Source organism: Anolis carolinensis, chromosome 3, assembly GCF_035594765.1.
Source record: "Anolis carolinensis isolate JA03-04 chromosome 3, rAnoCar3.1.pri, whole genome shotgun sequence".
Taxonomy (NCBI): domain Eukaryota; kingdom Metazoa; phylum Chordata; class Lepidosauria; order Squamata; family Dactyloidae; genus Anolis; species Anolis carolinensis.
Window position 1 is genome coordinate 164,422,851 of NC_085843.1, and position 18,125 is coordinate 164,440,975.

General features: G+C 40.8%; 2 protein-coding genes across 2 annotated transcripts in view; one reads left to right on the forward strand and one right to left on the reverse strand.

The window, feature by feature from the left end:
• The window catches only part of acsl5 (acyl-CoA synthetase long chain family member 5), a 69,919-nt gene that overhangs the window by 50,993 nt on the left and 801 nt on the right, over positions 1-18,125 (reverse strand). The window lies entirely within an intron of this gene.
• The window catches only part of LOC100564400 (guanylate cyclase 2G), a 44,668-nt gene that overhangs the window by 16,606 nt on the left and 9,937 nt on the right, over positions 1-18,125 (forward strand). The window lies entirely within an intron of this gene.

Genomic DNA, 18,125 nt, shown 5'->3' on the forward strand with positions numbered 1-18,125 from the left:
TTTTACCCCGCTCTATCTCACCCTGAAGGGAGACTCGGACAGGTTTCCAGTTTGGCAATTCAATGCCACAAACATATCAAGACCCAAAATGGCTTCTATGACCAAACCCCTAAGTTGACTCCTGGTTTATACAAAGAAAGCTACAAATATGGCAAAATTACTCCATATTTCCTGGATGATGGTCATTTTGGACCAACATAATCTTTTAAATAAAAACACTAGTGTACATATGCAGTGTCTTTTTAGTGTATCAGTCATAGTAGCAACGTCTCCACTAGCATAGTAAAACATCTTTAATTCCTATAGACTTCACTCAGCATAATACCTATACAAAAATATTCAGTAGCTGCAATTTTCACTCATAAGAACATTTTATTTGACTCATCTTTTTTTCTAAAACAAACTTTTATTTCTGTTGCAATTCATATCTATAATACCATGTAACAAAATTTGAAAAGAATCTGTTCCTGGGTTGAAAATGTTATTTCCTGCTTAATTGTGTGGTCTTTATTTTGAAAATAGTTGTTATACTCCATAAACTTTGTTTCTGTGGCTGCTACAATATATGTTGAATTGGTTGAGACTCTGAGATATCCATTGAAAAACTGTAGCAAAATGTGCTGCAGGATGTTCCGCAAAAACACAGTTTTTGCATTTTAATAAACCTTTTCCATGTTTTTATGATAGAACCAATTAGAAAATGACATTTATAATCCAGGAACAAAAATTGTGCTACATAGTGTAATTCAAGGGTGCAAATCGTGTGATCTCCCAAACTACAGTTTCCAGCAGCTCAGGCCAGCATAGGCAATTGTGAAGAATAGTGAGTGATGCAGATCAATAAATCTGGACAGTGACATGGCTAGGTCTATTGTTCAGAGCCATATACTCTCTACAAAACTTCATAAAATTCACATTTCCTTTTATTTCAATTAAGATCTGTGAATTTTACTTTGTTGTTTATTTGTTCAGTCATTTCCGACTTTGCCTCCATGTTTTCTCCCTCTATTTAACAGTTATCAATCAGTCTGGTTGCCAACATCTTTATTTTTTAAAATATTTGACTGCAACTCAGCTTTTGCACTTTCTTCTTTCACCTTGGTTATAAGGTTCCTCAGCTTCTCCTCGCTACATGAATTTTACTACATCCCATTAAATGGAAAAGCTTTTTTGACACCATCTTGATGTGTTTGAGTATTATTCAACAAACCATGCAACAAACCATGAAATCAACTTCAAACAAAAATGCACAATAAATGATATAACAGAAATATATCACTTATTTAATAGCTCTTACTGTGATAATTCTATAAAACACTTAATATCCAGTATGTCTTAGGGATAAACATTTACTACCCATAGATAAGTCATTGCAAGAGAAAATGCCGAAGTTTATAGAACTCAATTCTTCTTTAAATCACAAGGGAAATTATTATTTGCACACTAATAATTACTTTCTTCCAGAATGTACTTGTTGAAACAACAGCAAGGAACAAATGGTATCTGACACCTTGCTAGAGCCTGACATTTTGTAAACAAAACACTTAAAACTGTTTTGTAGTTCTGTGGGGTGGGGGAAATGTGTTTTGATTCTTGCCATAAATATACAACAAATTCAGGAAAAGGTTAGGAAAAGAACAACAACAACAACAACCTTAATTTTCACCAAGTTTCAAGCTGATTTTAAAAACATATTCAAAATTGAGGTTGATTCCATAAAGCAGGCTACCATGGTGATAAAGGATTCCCTTAATTAGTAGTTTGGTATATGTCATGACGTGAACAAAGGTGTTAATATGCTCATTTGAAAGAGAAGTATATAACAGAGAAATGTACAACAGAAGGTTTGCTGCTCAATAGACAGCTTAATATTTCTTCCAATGATGCAGCAATCCATGAGCAAATGCCTACAGAGCCTCTTCCTCATTCACTATGCTCCAGCCATCTTGTTTGCTATTGCAACAAATGATTCAACTAATACAGTCAACGGCAAAGAAAGGTCCAAAGTCATAGTGGCTTTTCAGGCCCCTTGGAACATTTCCCACCCTTTGAGTGCCCAAAGGTTGATACCAGTTTTCCAGATTGCAGTGGATAAAGTCAATGCAGACCCATCCTACCTGCAGGACTACAGCCTGGAGTTTGTATATGCTGACTGTGACTGTGAAGCTAAGACATCCCTTGATGCTTTCATCACACAGTTTCAAAAGGAACACATCTCTGCCTTGTTTGGACCAGTTTGCTCAGAAGCTGCAGAGGTAGGGTATGAGCTGTTCTGCACTTTTTCCATGCATTAATTTCTTTGAATTTTGAAAGTTATAGTGTTGGCTTTGTAATATTATTTAAACAAGTGAGACCTACAGCAAAATGCCACAGTGTGAATGTAGGGACCATACGCCAGAAAAATAGTAAACTATTGCCTATGCATATGCCCCTCCCTTCCTGTGAGCTGGTGCCTTTCTCCAGGAAGTTCCAAAGGAAGAAGAAAGATCAGAGTAAACAAGTTAGGTCATTGGTATCACTTGTGCCATGTAGGTGTGGAAGGTGAGGAAGACCCTCAGCCATTGGTCAATTTTAGATAAGCCGAGATATAAATTATTTGTTTGCTACGCACATGTTGTGATGGCCATTTGCATGGTACGGACCCACTAAAGTGGGTACCTACGGCTGTTTTGCTGTGATAACAATAAAAGGCTTGTTTTATTGCTCTTCTGGAATTCTCTCCTTTACTTCCCCTCCGGGCTAGTCTCCAACATGTAGAATGTTCTTTTTCAGGATTCCTACCAGCCAATTGTGTCCTTTTCCAGAATACTCTCCCCACATCTTTCATCTGTTTCTCCTTTTAACAAATATTCAGCAATCTGTGGCTATGAATTTATTTACCTTATTTATACCCCAATCCTTCTCACCCCATAGGGGACTCAGGGCAGTTCACATATATAGTCAGCAATTCGATGCCATAAGAACATACATATGAACACATTAACATCTTTGGCTTTTTTGTCTCTTTATCTTGTCCAAAGTATTATACATGCTTTCACTAGGAGAAGTTTCTCCTGACTTGGTGATATGTCCTTCTTATGTGTGATGGGGCCATCTTTAGCTGAGGAACAGATGTCCCCATTAGTCTATGATAAAGCTGTTTGTTTGCTTGCTTTCATTGTTGGCTTTGAGCAAAGCACAGTAATGATGTTAATACCATTCACATTATGTGAGGTGCCTCAAGAGAAATCTAAAGTACTAGGTTTACTATCTTGAAAGGCCTGTAGCAAAATATTGCATTTGCAGACTATTTTAATATAGATATAGCTCTCTTGGAAATTACTAGTGACTCAGTTTAACAAAACAAACCTCAAGTATGAAAGTTTAGAATATAACACACACATATCATAATTACTTGAATGGATATCCCCAACACCATGCCAAATTGGTCTTTTAAACTCAAACCCCAGTAATACCCATGTCTTCAACATTGTGACAATGGTTTGCATGGGCTGAGGCACACAGTGATTTCTTTTTCAAAGAGAGCACACCAAATCTTTCAGTGATCTCCGGATTGCATTCTATGGCTACAGTTCACGCATCTCCCTTCATTTGCAGTTGGTTGCTGCTATAGATAATAGCTCTTGGAGGAGCAGATTTGTCCTTGTGAGTGTGTCTATGTGCTTTCAAGTCACCTATTGAGATATGGCAATGCCTTATTTTGGGAGGCTTTCTTAAAAAACATTCAGAGGTGGTTTGCTATTTCTTTTCTTGAAATATATCATATTTACTCGAGTCTAACACTCACTTTTTTAACACACTGTGGTGGCACAGTGTGTTAAAGCACTGAGCTGCTGAACTTGCAGACCGAAAGGAACTGAACTTGCAGACCGAGAGTGAAGAGGAAGAGAGACAGAGTGAGTAGGAAGGTATTTATTTAATGCTCCCCCTCAAATGTGACATTGCCTAAATTGACTCACAACATGGCTAGTTCTAAGATAACATCAAGAAACTCCTGTAGTTCTGTTTGGATTTCTTCTTTGAAGAAATAATATTTGAGCAAAAGAGCCAAGTTTTGTCTTAGAAACTTGAAATATAGAAGAATCAGCATGGACAATAGAATGGTGTTGAAACATTTGTCTTAAGACACTTGGACTTTGGGTATATTCCGGAATTTAAAAAAAAACTAGGGTTCAAAGGCAACTATATATGGCATGTAACATTCTTAGCCTCGGTGGCGAAGTGTGTTAAAGCACTGAGCTGCTGAACTTGCAGACCAAAAGGTCCCAGGTTCAAACCCCGGGAGCAGCGTGAGCTCCAGCTTCTGCCAACCTAGCAGTTCGAAAACATGCCAATGTAAGTAGATCAATAGGTACCGCTCTGGCGGGAAGGTAACAGTACTCCATGCAGTCATGCCGGCCACATGACCTTGGAGGTGTCTATGGACAACGGCAGCTCTTCAGCTTAGAAATGGAGATGAGCACCAACCCCAAGAGTCGGTCATGACTGGACTTAATGTCAGGGGAAACCTTTACTACCTTTATATTGCTAAAATTGAGGTGCACATTAGATTAGATGGCCTGTTAGAATCGCACACCTAAACTCATGTGCACTGTTGGGCAATAGATCTCAGCTGGGGACAGAGGAGGGAGAGGCAGTGGTGGCCGTGAAAAGCCTGGTGAGAAGGCCCGACGAAGGGCGCGAATTCCCACCAGCCTTTTCACAGCCACCACCATCTACCATTACATTTGAGAGCAAATCCTTTTTTTGTAATGCACACCTTCAAAATTGAGGTGTGCATTACATTTGATGGTGCAGTATACTGTAGTAAATATCAGTAATCTATAAGTCTATAAATATGGGTAGTCAGTAACATGCTTTTCCATTTTAGGTATTCATCACGCCAAATGTTCTAGCATGTGAGTGAGCAGCAAGGTCATGCCATGTAGCCTTATTACAGCCATGATTTAGTCACCCTGAGCATCTATGCACACAGTGTGGTCTTCTATAGAAAAACATCATATGGACCTCTTCACACTGGCCACCAGAATCGCCACGGATCTTGGCAAAGCCAGAGACCTCTGTCGGGGAGGGGGGGGGACCCAAAGCCCCACACTGTCCGGCTTTCCCACAGGCTGAAGCGTCGATTGTCTGGCTTCCCCCCCCCCCCTTTGCTCCAAGGCAGTGGTTCTTGACCTGGGCTCCCCAGATGTTTTTGGCCTACAACTCCCAGAAATCCCAGCCAGTTTACCAGCTGTTAGAATTTCTGGGAGTTGAAGGCCAAAAACATCTGGGGACCTCAGGTTGAGAACCACTGCTCCAAGGCAACACTGCTCCAAGGCAACACTTGTTGCTCCAAGGCAACAAGGAAGCTTCCCATGTTTCTGCAGCAGTTGCATGCTCCACTTCACTGCCCCTTTAAGCATGGAGCCCTGCCAGAAGTAGTATTACATTGTGTAATGGGAGCCGGTGGGCTCCTTCCTCAAAGGGATGATGAATTGGAGCATGCCTCCAATTCTTCGACCATTTGATGAGGTCGTATGTGTGTACTGTCACCTCATCCATTTTCAAACAAGCTGGTATAGAGGTTTCAATTTACATGAAAGCCAATACCGATCAGATTGCTTATTCTGCAGAGACTTCATTGTGGGAATGATTTCCAAGGAGGTGCTGCATAGTGTGGTCCTGCTCCTCATAAAAGTGATAGAGCAGTCACATTGATGAATGTCCTCAAGAAGGCTTATGAATGATGAAAGGTTCTTATCTCAATATTATCTACAAGCCTAACTCACTCATTATTTTTTTCTGCATAGAAAGGTTATGCAAACTAAAAGAACACGTGGATTTGGTGTGTTTGCCAAAACAATCAAATACTGTCTTGTTCAGAAAGGTGACCATAGCCAACATTTGGACACTCTCTGGGATTGCTTGGCCACATATGATCTGGCTTTCACTTGCATGTATGTGTATATGCTTTCATGTGACTTAAGTTGTCCCTTATGAATATAATTAAATTCATTAAAAAGCATGGGTAACAATCACACCTCACAGGAAAACACCTAGCCAAACAGACAGGTCTCCAGGGAATGAAAGAAATATGGGGAGTCCAATTAATTTCACTGAGAAGAGTATTGCAAATGTTTTCAGTTAAATTGGGAAGGAGTCACAGCAGAGAAACCCTGTTGTTTAGTTCTAACAGGCTACTATGATACTTTTTGTGACCCTACTAGACTGTATTAATATCATTGAATAGTATTGCTAGGCATGCAACTGAGCTTGGATATAGTGCTGAATTATAGAAACAATAGCTTCTGCAACAATTTATTTTTTGATTGAACAACTTGATGAAAATTTGTGGAAGAATGTGTAGTTTTAAAACTTATAACATGCAGGATTACAGTTGAATATATTTATAAAAGAATAATGGCCATAACCTTAAAGTAGACATGGAAGATACTGAAATAGTGAACAATTTCCCATACCTTGACTCACTCATAAAGCAGTATGGAGATAGAAGTCAAGAAAGAGGATTAGTGCGGTTATGAAGGAACTAGATGAGCTCCTCAAGTTTGAAGATATAACACTGAATGCTGAGGTCAGGGTTGTGCATGCCATTATATTTCACATCTCTGTGTATAGTTTTATTTATGAACAGTGAATACAGCTGAAAGAAAGATAATAAACTCATTTGAAAAATGAGGCTTGAGAGTTATATGCAACACATGGACTGCCCAAAAGACAAAAAAAGGAGCCCAGAGCAAATCAAGTGTGAATTTTCATTAGAAGCCAAGGTGATTTAGATCAGACACCTTTACTTCAGATGTAGCATGCGAAGACATGACTCATTAGAAAAGACAATAATGCTTGGTAAGGTAGAAAACAGTAGGATAGAGGAAGACCACATTGCACCCAATGAAGCCACAACCCTGAGACTACAAGGCCTGAACAGGGCTGGTGATAACTGGGTGATCTGGAAGTATCTCATTCATAGGGTATTGATAACTTAAAGTCATTGTGACAGGCAATTAACAACAAAACAGCAATTGGAAATGCCAGATGCAATTGAAAGTATGGAAGTGAAACTAGATACATGAATTTTTAAGCACTTAAATGACAGCATTTATTGCATTGTCCTGGTAAAACTTGGAGAAGCCCAGTTTTGGAGAGGTAGCCCTTTGATAAGGCAGCAGGACTAAGCCCCTTGCACTGTATTAAGCACACCAAATTGTGTTTTTTTCCTGATGCAGAACCCTTTAGTTGATAAAATAAAACAAATTTCATAAATAAAGCATTAGATGCAGAGACGAGCTGTTGATTCCTGTTGGGAAATGACCACTGATGCAAGAGCAAAGGAAGCATTGTTTTTTGTTTGAATTGTGTAGTTAAAATAGCTGCGTAACATTAATTCTGGCTGCTGTACCTTTAAGAGCCTTCAGATTGGATTCTAGGACCAAGTGAAAAAGCAAATACTGCACTTCTCACAACATGGTAAGGCGCCCACAGTTACCACAGCAGTACAGAAGATCACGCTATTGTCAGACTCCTATTACCATTGGGGAAGGATACTATGGTGTCTAAACTTTATGTATCAAAATGTGTTACACAGCAACCACTGCAAGAGAAACAGGAAAAGAGGCAGGTACCAGACTCTCTCTCTCTCTCTTTTTTTTTTTGGCCGAACTGATGAGCTTGTGCAGTAGTTTTGGTTTCTATGCGTTGCTCCAGCAAGTCCTGCACTGGTCTACAGTATTTCTCCTCAAATAAATAAATGCATACAAGAAAATAAAGACAAGAATAAATAAAGACAAGAAAACGTGTGTAGTTGCCACAAAAAAATTGGTTTCACTTTCATTGGCCCCTTCTCTAGGAGGCCTGCTGGAGAGGTCTCATGGCACCCGGAAGGTTTCTTCTTATTTTAAGGGCTTTTGTGTGTGTGTGTGTGTGGGGGGTTTCGGTGGCCCCATGCCAGCATGGAAACTACTACTGGCATTAAGACAATAACTGGGAAAGCTCGATTGTTTTGGGCTGGGCATGGGGACTTAAACTTGTTTTAGAGTGGGTTTCTTTAACCCGCTTCGAAGCGGGTTTAAGCCCTGTCTGGAAGTACCCTTTGTGCAATATATTTGGAGGCCACTAAGGAGACACACAGAAACTTTGGTCCCTCCTCTCCCCAGGTTCTTCAATCCACTCACACAGAAAACAACATATTTTTAAGAAAAAAATTCCAAATGAAACCAGAATACTTCCTCCTAGGAATGCCAGACTTTGAAATGGACTTGAGCAAAGACATACTATTTAATTATTTGGTGACAGCAGCAGGAATAGTCTATGCTAAAAATTGGAAATGGAAAGAAATCCCTCGGATAGGCGACTGGATACTTAAAATATTAGATATTATGAATATGGACAATCTAACACAATGTCTTAAAAGAAATCAAGGCATATCAAAGAAAACAGCTGATTGGACGTTTCTGAAAGAATATTTAAAATAAGAAAGATGAGAAATAGATTCCCAACCATAAAAAGAGCATGAATAAATGGGTGTGTGTTTTTAAAGAAAATAAATGTATATTTATATACAAATATATGGACATCTTAAACTTCGATGGAAGAGATCGGAAGTTAACAAAAAAAAATTAATGTTCTCTTACTATCTCTATATTTCTACTTTTCTCTATTGCTTATGATCTCCCACTTTTATTATAAAGAAAGAAAAAGTACTTGGTTTTTTTCCCTATCTCTTTTGTTTCTAATAAAAATGAATTTAAAAAAAAAGAAAGAAAACAACATATTTTAGCTGTTTCCAGGAATAGGGAGAGATGTGACTTTATTTCCATTCATATAATGAGTGGCTGTTCAACATGCAGGGGTAAGGGCCAGGCAAAATGGTCCTATGCCCCTTCATAGTAGATCTCAGTTATACCAATGTAAATTGGATTTAGATTCAATTATAATCAATGGGACACATTATGCATGTTTTAATATTTACATCCCATTGATGTCAGTGTTAGATAAATGCATCTAGATGGATATGAACCAAATAGATTTTAAAAAAATCTAATTTCTTTGCTGCTTGCAAATTTTAGAGGCATGGCTAAAAACAGATATGATCTTAGATGCAAATTTCTGGTTTTAAATATTTGTAATTTGTGGATTTAAATGTGTTTAATATAAATTACCTGTCCTGAGATCTGACAATGAAGAATGGGATATAGATTGATTATATGTCCAGATGAGCGCATTCCCTTTATTCAGGACTGTGGCATCTGGTAACTCCAGTGCAGTGGTAAATCCACTCAGAGTTTTATTCTAAACAGAGCTATCCAAGGACTATCTACACAATGCCCACTTGAGTCACTTCCAAACCGATATTGAAGAAAATGGCTTCACTGTACACGTACAGATGATTGCATAGGAATTACATATGAAATCCTGGAACCAATTTGAGGCTTAGATGGTGATCGCATAAACCACAAAGCGCCGATGCACATTAAGGGCTTTTTTTCATGTACAGTAGAGTCTCACTTATCCAAGACTCGCTTATCCAAGGTTCTGGATTATCCAATGCATTTTTGTAGTCCATGTTTTCAATATATCGTGATATTTTGGTGCTAAATTCATAAATACAGTATTACAACATAACATTACTGCGTATTGAACTACTTTTTCTGTCAAATTTGTTATATAACATGATGTTTTGGTGCTTAATGTGTAAAATCATAACCTAATTTAATAGGCTTTTCCTTAATCCCTCATTATCCAAGATATTCGCTTATCCAAGGTTCTGCCGGCCCATTTAGCTTGGATAAGTGAGACTCTACTGTACTTTCATGGGCATTAATTGAAGCTAGCATCAAACTTCACTAAATGGTCAGTGTTGAAGTTACAGAATTCTGTGCTGAAGGCAGAGTCTCTGTGTTAGATAACTCCTTTAAAGTTCTGACCATAACCCAAAGTGGATTCAGCACCTCACTGGGGCTATCAGTGACAGCTTGTGCTTTGGAAAGTGCCATAAAGCATTGATGGCTGAAGTAACAGAAATGGGAAAGGGTCAATATACATTTTCCACACCACTATTTCTTCACTTAAAATCACTAAAAAGGGGGAGGGGGACTTAGTAGCTTCAACAGCCAAGAGTACAGGAATCTACCTGATTCCAAATTAAATTGGGCCAACTTGCTTCTACACTGACTGGGAAATGCTCCCCGAACTTTGAGACAGAACTCTTTCCTAGTTCTACCTGGAGATCTAGTTTTACCTGGAGATTTACCTAGAGATGAAACACATGCTTTGATACTAAGCTATTACCCTTCCCTACAGGACAGTTAGTAGCTATTCTACAGGTTTCCCAGGATTTTTCAGAATGCAAACCTGGAGTTCTGCATAATTTGTGTCTTTCTACCTATGGATACAGATGAGACAGTAGTCTACCAAAACTCTCTTACTGCTGAGCTAAGACACGAACCCCTGCCAGCAGCAATACCTTGCTCTGCACACTGCTACCACTACTCCGTCTGTATTGTTGAATGAATCACAACGTGTCTTTGACACTCATTCAATGAAAAAAAAACCCAAATAATCAGATTTCAAAGCACACTATAATCCCAATTTCATTAGCCTGCCTCAGTCCTGCATTATGTGAAATGCAATGTTGCTATGTGACTACAGGCTGTGTCTATTGTGACTGGTAAAGCAAACTAAAGACCATCTCCCAACTTTTATTAAAGCAGGGTTAATCCAGTTTAACCCAAATTTTTCAGGCTCTTGGTATGCATTTGTGTGTGTGTTTGCACCTTGACTACTCCCCATATTGACTGTATTATAATGCAGCTCCCTATTCAGTTGTCCAGCTATAGAAAACTGGTTAACATGCTAAATTAATTTGTTTCCTAATACAAAAGGGCAACTGAATTAAATTAATTTCTGAACTAATCAACTGGTTTCAATTGAAATACTGGCATCAGTTCAGCCTAAATAAAATTAAAAACAAAACCTAGTTCTTTGTAGTTTGCATAACCATTTTTTTGGCCTGAGAAATCATGTTTTGGTTGAAAGATACATAGAAAGCCATTAGCCATAGAAAGCCAGTGGGTGACCTTGGGCAAGTTACACTCTCTCAGTCTAAAAGGAATGCAAAAGTAAATCCTCTGTGATAATGATATAACTTTATTCTTATACCCGCCCTCTACCATCTCCCAAATGGGACTCGGGGCAGCTTACATATGGGACATAATGCTCATAGACACAAATGCAAACAATCTATCAAGCAAAAACAAGGTTGTGCACTCCCTGAATACCTATTGATATAAAAGCCCTACAATAGGTTCACCTTAGAAATGACTTGAAGCCAAAGAACAACAACAACAACAACAACAACAGTGTATGTGCAGTAAACTCAGCTGTAGTCCTAAATGTAACTTGTCTGTATCCTGCCTTGTTATTAAGAACGGTAGTCTTACTTTCAGATTAATTACACGGTGTTACATCCTTCATCTTATACCCAATTATGCATTCTTTGACCCACACATGCCTAGGCAGAACTGTAATTTAACTGAATCGAGCTTTGTGTCAACAAGTTATGCTTTATAGCTTTTGTTTTTGTGTGTTTATGAAGGGAAGAATGACCAAATAGAGCTGGCAGGACATTTCCTATGCTCTGGGCTTGCATGTCAAATGAATTTTAGGTGTAATTCCGGATTGCTTCTGCACTAGAAACCCTTGGCTATGGTGTGGTATTGCTTTACCACATTTAGCCACAGGCAGAATTAAAATAAAGGTTCTGCACTGTACTTTCATATGCCACTATATTGTGCAGCAATGATATTCATAATTGCCAAGTCCCTCCTCTAATGCAAGGAAATCCTGTTTAGCGAAATTGCCCAAACATGGCCATTACAAGTTTATTGCTTTCAGTAGGTCAACTGCTTTTATTGCTATCTTTACAGTGGCTGGGAGCAGTTTTTTGTTCCAGCAAGCATTTGGGCATTGATCGTTAATGAGATATGTGGCTTTTATGGTGCTGTATTTTTAATTGCCTACATGATTTTAATTCTGTTGCTCATTTAATACCATTTTTATCTTGCCTTTTGTGTACTTTCAACAATATTTGTTTTTATTATAATTTTCTGTCTCTTGTATGCCATCTTGAGTCCAAGAGTGCATCTACACTATAGAATGAATACAGTTTGATGCCACTTTAACTGCTGTAGCTCAATGCTGTATCCTGGGGATTTTAGTGTAGGGGGAAAGCAAACAAACAAACTTTGAAAATTATAATTCTCATGATTTGATAGCATTGAGCTGTGGCAGTTAAAGTGGTGTTAAACTGCATTCATTTTACAGAATAGATGGACCCTTACCTTAGTCTTAGAAAGAGGCTGGTTATAAATAAAAGGTTGGAAGAATAAATAACTTCTTTTTCATCCTATGTTGATGATTAATGTTTAGTAACCTATAAACTGTTCCTTTCACCAGTTGCATACTACGTCTAAAAATATTTATTGCCAGGATACAAAGGCAGCCACCTACAACTGTAAGGCTATCATTTAATTTTTATAAGAAACTAGCTTAGGTACCTGGTGATGTCCAGGTTAGGTCTTTTGTAATGATAATTTAAAAAATCCATTGTTTGGTTTTGGATTTTAAGAACGGACTCATTAGAAAATGCATAAGAAGGTGGGTAAACTACAACTTCCATCATTGCGTGTTATTTTTCCAACTACAACAGTATTCCAAACTCACCATGTTGGGTATACATGACAATTGTGGTCCAGATTCATCATTAGTTAGTTACACAGTGCTCTCTGGCTGCAGGTGAACTATAATGCCCACTATCCATGGTTAATTTCCTCCAAACCCCACCAGTATTTTAAGTTGGCCATGTTGGATCTGTGTGCCACATTTGATCCAAATCTATCATCATTTGGGTTCACAGTTCTTTCTGAAAGTGGGTGAACTACAACTCCCTAATTTAAAGGTAATTTCCCTCCAAACCCCATCAGTATTCAAAGTTAGACAAGCTGGGTATGTGTGCCAAGTTTGGTCTAGATCCTTTGTCAGTTCAGTTCACAGTACTCTCTGAATGTGGGTAAACTACAGTTCCCAAACTCGTGGGTCAATTCCCCAGTATTCAAAGTTAGGCATGTTGGGTCTGCATGCCAACTTTGGTCCAGATTTATTGGTGATCGGATTCACAGTGCTTTCTGGATGTGGGTGAACTATAATTCCTAAACTCTAGGGTCAATCCCCTGAAATCTCTGCCAGGATTCAAAGTTGGCCATGTTGGGTATATATGTCAAGTTTGGTTCAGATTCATCGTTGATTGGGTTCAGAGTGCTCTCTAGATGTGGGTGAAGTATAATCCCCAAAGTTCAAGGCCAATTCCCATCAAATCCCACCAATATTCAAACTTGGCTATGATGGGTGAGTGTCCCAAGTTTGGTACAGATCCTCTGGGTTGAGTGCTCTCTGGGTGTGGATGAATTATAACTTCCAAAAAAAGGTCAGTTCCCCCGACCTTCTCCAATATTGTTGGTTGGCCATGGGGGTGGGGTGGGGTGGTGGTCTAGATCTATTGTCAGTGGGAGGTCACTGGGCTCTCTGGAAGTTGGAACCATCTCAGAAATAACCCACAAACATAAACTCTGCCACCCACATACATATTGTATGTGGACAGTTTGGTCCAGATCCATAATTGGTTAGCTCCAGAATCCTCTCTGGATGTGGGTGAACTATAAGGCCCTGATTCTAGGGTCATTCACCTCCAACCCCTCCAGTATTTTCTGTTGATCATGGGGAGCCTCTGTGCCAAATTTGGCCCAGATCCAGTATCGGTAGGGGTGACAGTGCTGTCTGGAAGCAGAAGCTTTCTTGAAAATCCATTGTCCACAAACATACAAACTTTGACTGTGTGTGTGTGTGTGTGTGTTATGGGTTTTCTAAAAAAAATTCACACACACACATGTATATATGATTTTTTTTAGAAAACCTATAAGTGGGGAAAATACAATAAAAAGTATTATTAAAATAGTAATGCGACATACATTTTAGTTGCATACAGAAATAATGTTGGAATGTTTATTATATTTTCAAGCTACTAAATGTCATTATATTTTTAACATATTGTCTAACGTTTAAAGATCTCCACTTGCTACTGGGCAAGCTGACATCCAGGCTAGTCTGCCACTGCCTATCACATTCACGTGGCTGCAAATCCACAATCACAATCCACAATTAGTGAGGACTAATTACATAAGGTGTTCAATGTTTTTGTTAGTCGTCGTAAGTTGTATCCAATTTGTTTAATTCATATTTACGACATGATATCTGATGCGTGGGAATGGCTTAAGAATCGAAACTTACCCAATACTTTTTTGTTTTAATTTTGTAAATCTCCCAGAGTCAATTTTATTTTCAGTGCAAGGAAGCATAGCCAAGCAAAAAGGCTGCCTTTCCTCTTTAAATTAATGGCTTCTTACCATTAAGAGAGGGAAGCAGCAGGGAGAAAGCAGACTTCTCTGGGAAAGAGACTGAGAAAGCACAGAATTCTGGGAAATGTAGTTTGGAAAGGGAAGGAGCCCTATGCTAGAGAATTAAAAAAGCCCTGCCCTAAACTACATTTCCCAGAATTCTGCTCAGCATCAGATAGCCCCAATCAGTATAGGGGAGAACTATTTTTCCTCCATAGCAGCAACCAGCCAGAGTTTCAATATATTGTTGAATCTGCAAAAAGGAGGGCTGACTGATAATTCTAGTAAGTAAATCTCTGTTCTGGGCTGGGAAGAAATTCCTAAATGAAAGTTCTATTGATTAATATGAGCAGGACCGGCCCAAGGGAATCTTCAGGGGTACGCAAAAAAAAATTTGCGCCCCCCCCCACTGTGCCGCGGGAGGCGTGGTCAGATCTGGCCCCGCCTCCCACACCACGCGTGGGTGCCCTGACCCAGCCCCCACGGCATGGGGCAGCGTGGGAGGCGGGGCCAGACCTGGCCCCGCCCCCTACACTGCGTGCGGGCGCCCTGACCCCGCCCCCCACAGCGGGAAGCGGGGCTGGCCACGCCTCCCGCGGCGGGCACCCTCTCCCAGCCAAGCCGCAGCGGGCGTGCGCTGCGGCTTGGCTGGGACAGGGTGCCCGCCGCGGGAAGCGGGGCTGGCCACGCCTCCCGCGGCGGGCACCCTCTGCCAGCCAAGCCGCAGCGGGCGTGCGCTGCGGCTTGGCTGGGACAAGGGTGGCCGCCGCGGGAAGCGGGGCTGGCCACGCCTCCCGCGGCGGGCACCCTCTCCCAGCCAAGCTGCAGCGCACGCCCGCTGCAGCTTGGCTGGGACAAGGTGCCTGCCGCGGGAGGCGTGGCCAGCCCCGCTTCCCGCGGCGGGCACCCTGTCCCTACGGCAGGCGCCGCAGGAGGCGGGGCCAGACTTGACCACGCCTCCCGCGTCGCGCGGCCATGCCTCCCACAGCGTGGGAGGCAGGGCCAGGACGCCGGAGGCGGGGCCAAGTGTGGCCATGCCTCCCAGGGGCTCGATAGCGCCCCTGGGAACATGGCGCCCAACGCGGGGGCGTGGCTAGCGTCCCGTGTTGGGCCGGGCCTGAATATGAGAGACATTCACTGAGATACCTGTTGTGGCATTTCTAAAATGTTTTTGTGAACACTTAAATAAAATCCCTAAAGTCAGTAGATATTTGAATATTTCTGAAAGTTGGGGAGAATGACCCCCTGTTATCTTTTGTCATTGTACAGAAAATCCAAGGAGGTATCTCTTGTATCTTTTTAAAATGTTGTTTGTAAAAACTTTGAAAATTCCCCAATAATCCATGGGTAAATTAAACATTCTGAAACTTGAAGGGCTAACAGTGATAAATGTGTTTCACCCTAATCACTGTAGAAATGAAATTTCCCCACTTGTGCAATTACTGTAACGAAACCGTAATGAAATTTCGTTACTCTCTTTAGAGCAGTGGTTCCCAAACTTATTTGGCCTGCCGCCCCCTTTCCAGAAAAAATATGACTCAGTGCCCCCTGGAAAGGGGAGGCGTGGCTTAGAGGGGTGGGTGTGGCTCCTGCTCAAGAGGGTGGGGCTGAGCCTCTCCCCTAGACCAAGATGCAGGGCTGCGAGGGGAGGTGTGCGGGGCCACAAATGGGCGGCCAGGACTGGGATGGGCGGAGTTACGAGCTCTGAGGCAGGGCTGAGCTTCTATCCCTGTCCTGCAGCGCCTGCCAGGACACAGGAGGCGGGGCTAGAGGAGGGAGCGGGTCCTTTTCCCAAGTGCCTGACGGGGCTGAACCTCTATACCCCGCCCCCGTGTTCTAACAAGTGCCTCAGGGGAGGTATACAGAGGCTCAGCCCTGTCTCACGCTCTTGGGAAGAGGCCCTGCCCCCACCCCTAGCCCCACCCTTTAGTCCTAAAAGGCCTCCCAGGAGAGGTATAGAGGCTCAGCCCTGTCTTGGGCTCTTGGAAGGAGGCCCCACCTCGTTCCCTATCTCCGCCCTCTGTCCCAACAAGAGCCTCAGGAGAGGTATAGATTCTCAGCCCTGTCTCGGGCTCTTGGGAAGAAGCCACGCCAACTCCTCTAGCTCCACCCCCTGTGTGTCCTAACAGGCACCTCAGGTGCTCAGCCCCGTCTCCGGCACTTGGGAAGAGGCCCTGCCCGTCTTCTGGCCCCGCCCCCGTGTCCTAAGAGGTGCCATCACCACCCCCCTGGATCGCTCCAGCGCCCACTGGGGGGCGGTAGTGCCCACTTTGGGAATCAATGCTTTAGAGCAACAAAAGTTTTATTAACTATACTTTAGAAACACTTTAGAACTGAAACACCAGCACCCCCTAATTTTGTAATGACTTTTGAAACATTTTTAATCAATTGCACATGCCTATTACCCTTTATACTCATTTATAAGTATAGAAATTTTAGTTAACAAAGTCAGCAAAAAACAAACAAACAAACAAACAAAACTGGGTCAACATAACCACAGGTCAATGTGAGTATTATTCTTTAATTTTTAAAAAGGAACCATCCTCTCCTCTAAGTACGATGGCAAAAAGGCAACCAATCCCCTCTATTCCTTCTAACATTGTGCCACTTTTGACCTTTTTGAATGCCTGGGCAGGAGAATGACAGTGGCAGCCAGGGGCGGATGGTCCCCAAGGCAGCTAGTGGTGCTTTCCCTTCTCTTTTGTCCCTACCATTGACCTATACATTAGGTTAACTCATACGTGAGTATATACCAGGCATGGGCAAACTTGGGCCCTCCAGGTGTTTTGGACTTCAACTCCCACAATTCCTAACAGATAGGAATTGTGTGAGCTGAAGTCCAAAACACCTGGAGGGCCCAAGTTTGCCCATGCCTGGTATATATAGTAATCATAGATTCCTACATGGTGTAACTTGGCTAACTGGTTGGAATACTGAACTAGAGTAAACCTGTTTGTGGCTGAGGACCTGAACTTCCAAAAATAATTTTCAAGGACAACAATTCCTATAATCCTCCAGCCAGAGGGGATATTATTATCCGAAGGTTATCCAAAAGAAAACAACTTTTTTCCCAAGCTCTGGTGAAGAAACGTTGCAACATCATATTACAGGTCTAACTACTTTTCCTCCTGTTTTTAAGTATTATAACAGTTTGGTTTTTTTAAAAGTTTGTTCGTAACCCACATAGGTAAACTATATACTTGAATATAAGCCAACCCAAATATAAGCCGAGGCACCTAATTTTACCACAAAAAAACTGGGAAAACATTGACTCCAGTATAAGCCAAACCAGAAATAAAACAGATACCAATAAAATTACATTAATTGAAGCATCAGTAGGTTAAATGTTTTCGAATATTTACATAAAGCTCTAATTTAAGATAAGATTGTCCAACTCTTATTAAATCATTCTCATCTTCTTCAATGTAAATGTGCTTATGTATCCTTTTAATAATAATAGAGTAAAATAATACATGTAATAATAATAATAATAATAATAATAATAATAATAATAATAAATAATAATACAGGAAAATAATAGAGTGAAATAATAATAATAATAATAATAATAATAATAATAATAATAATAATAATAGAGTAAAATAAATGTCATAGTACCAATAATAATAGAGAAAAATAATAAATGTACCGTATATTCTCGAGTATAAGCTGACCCAA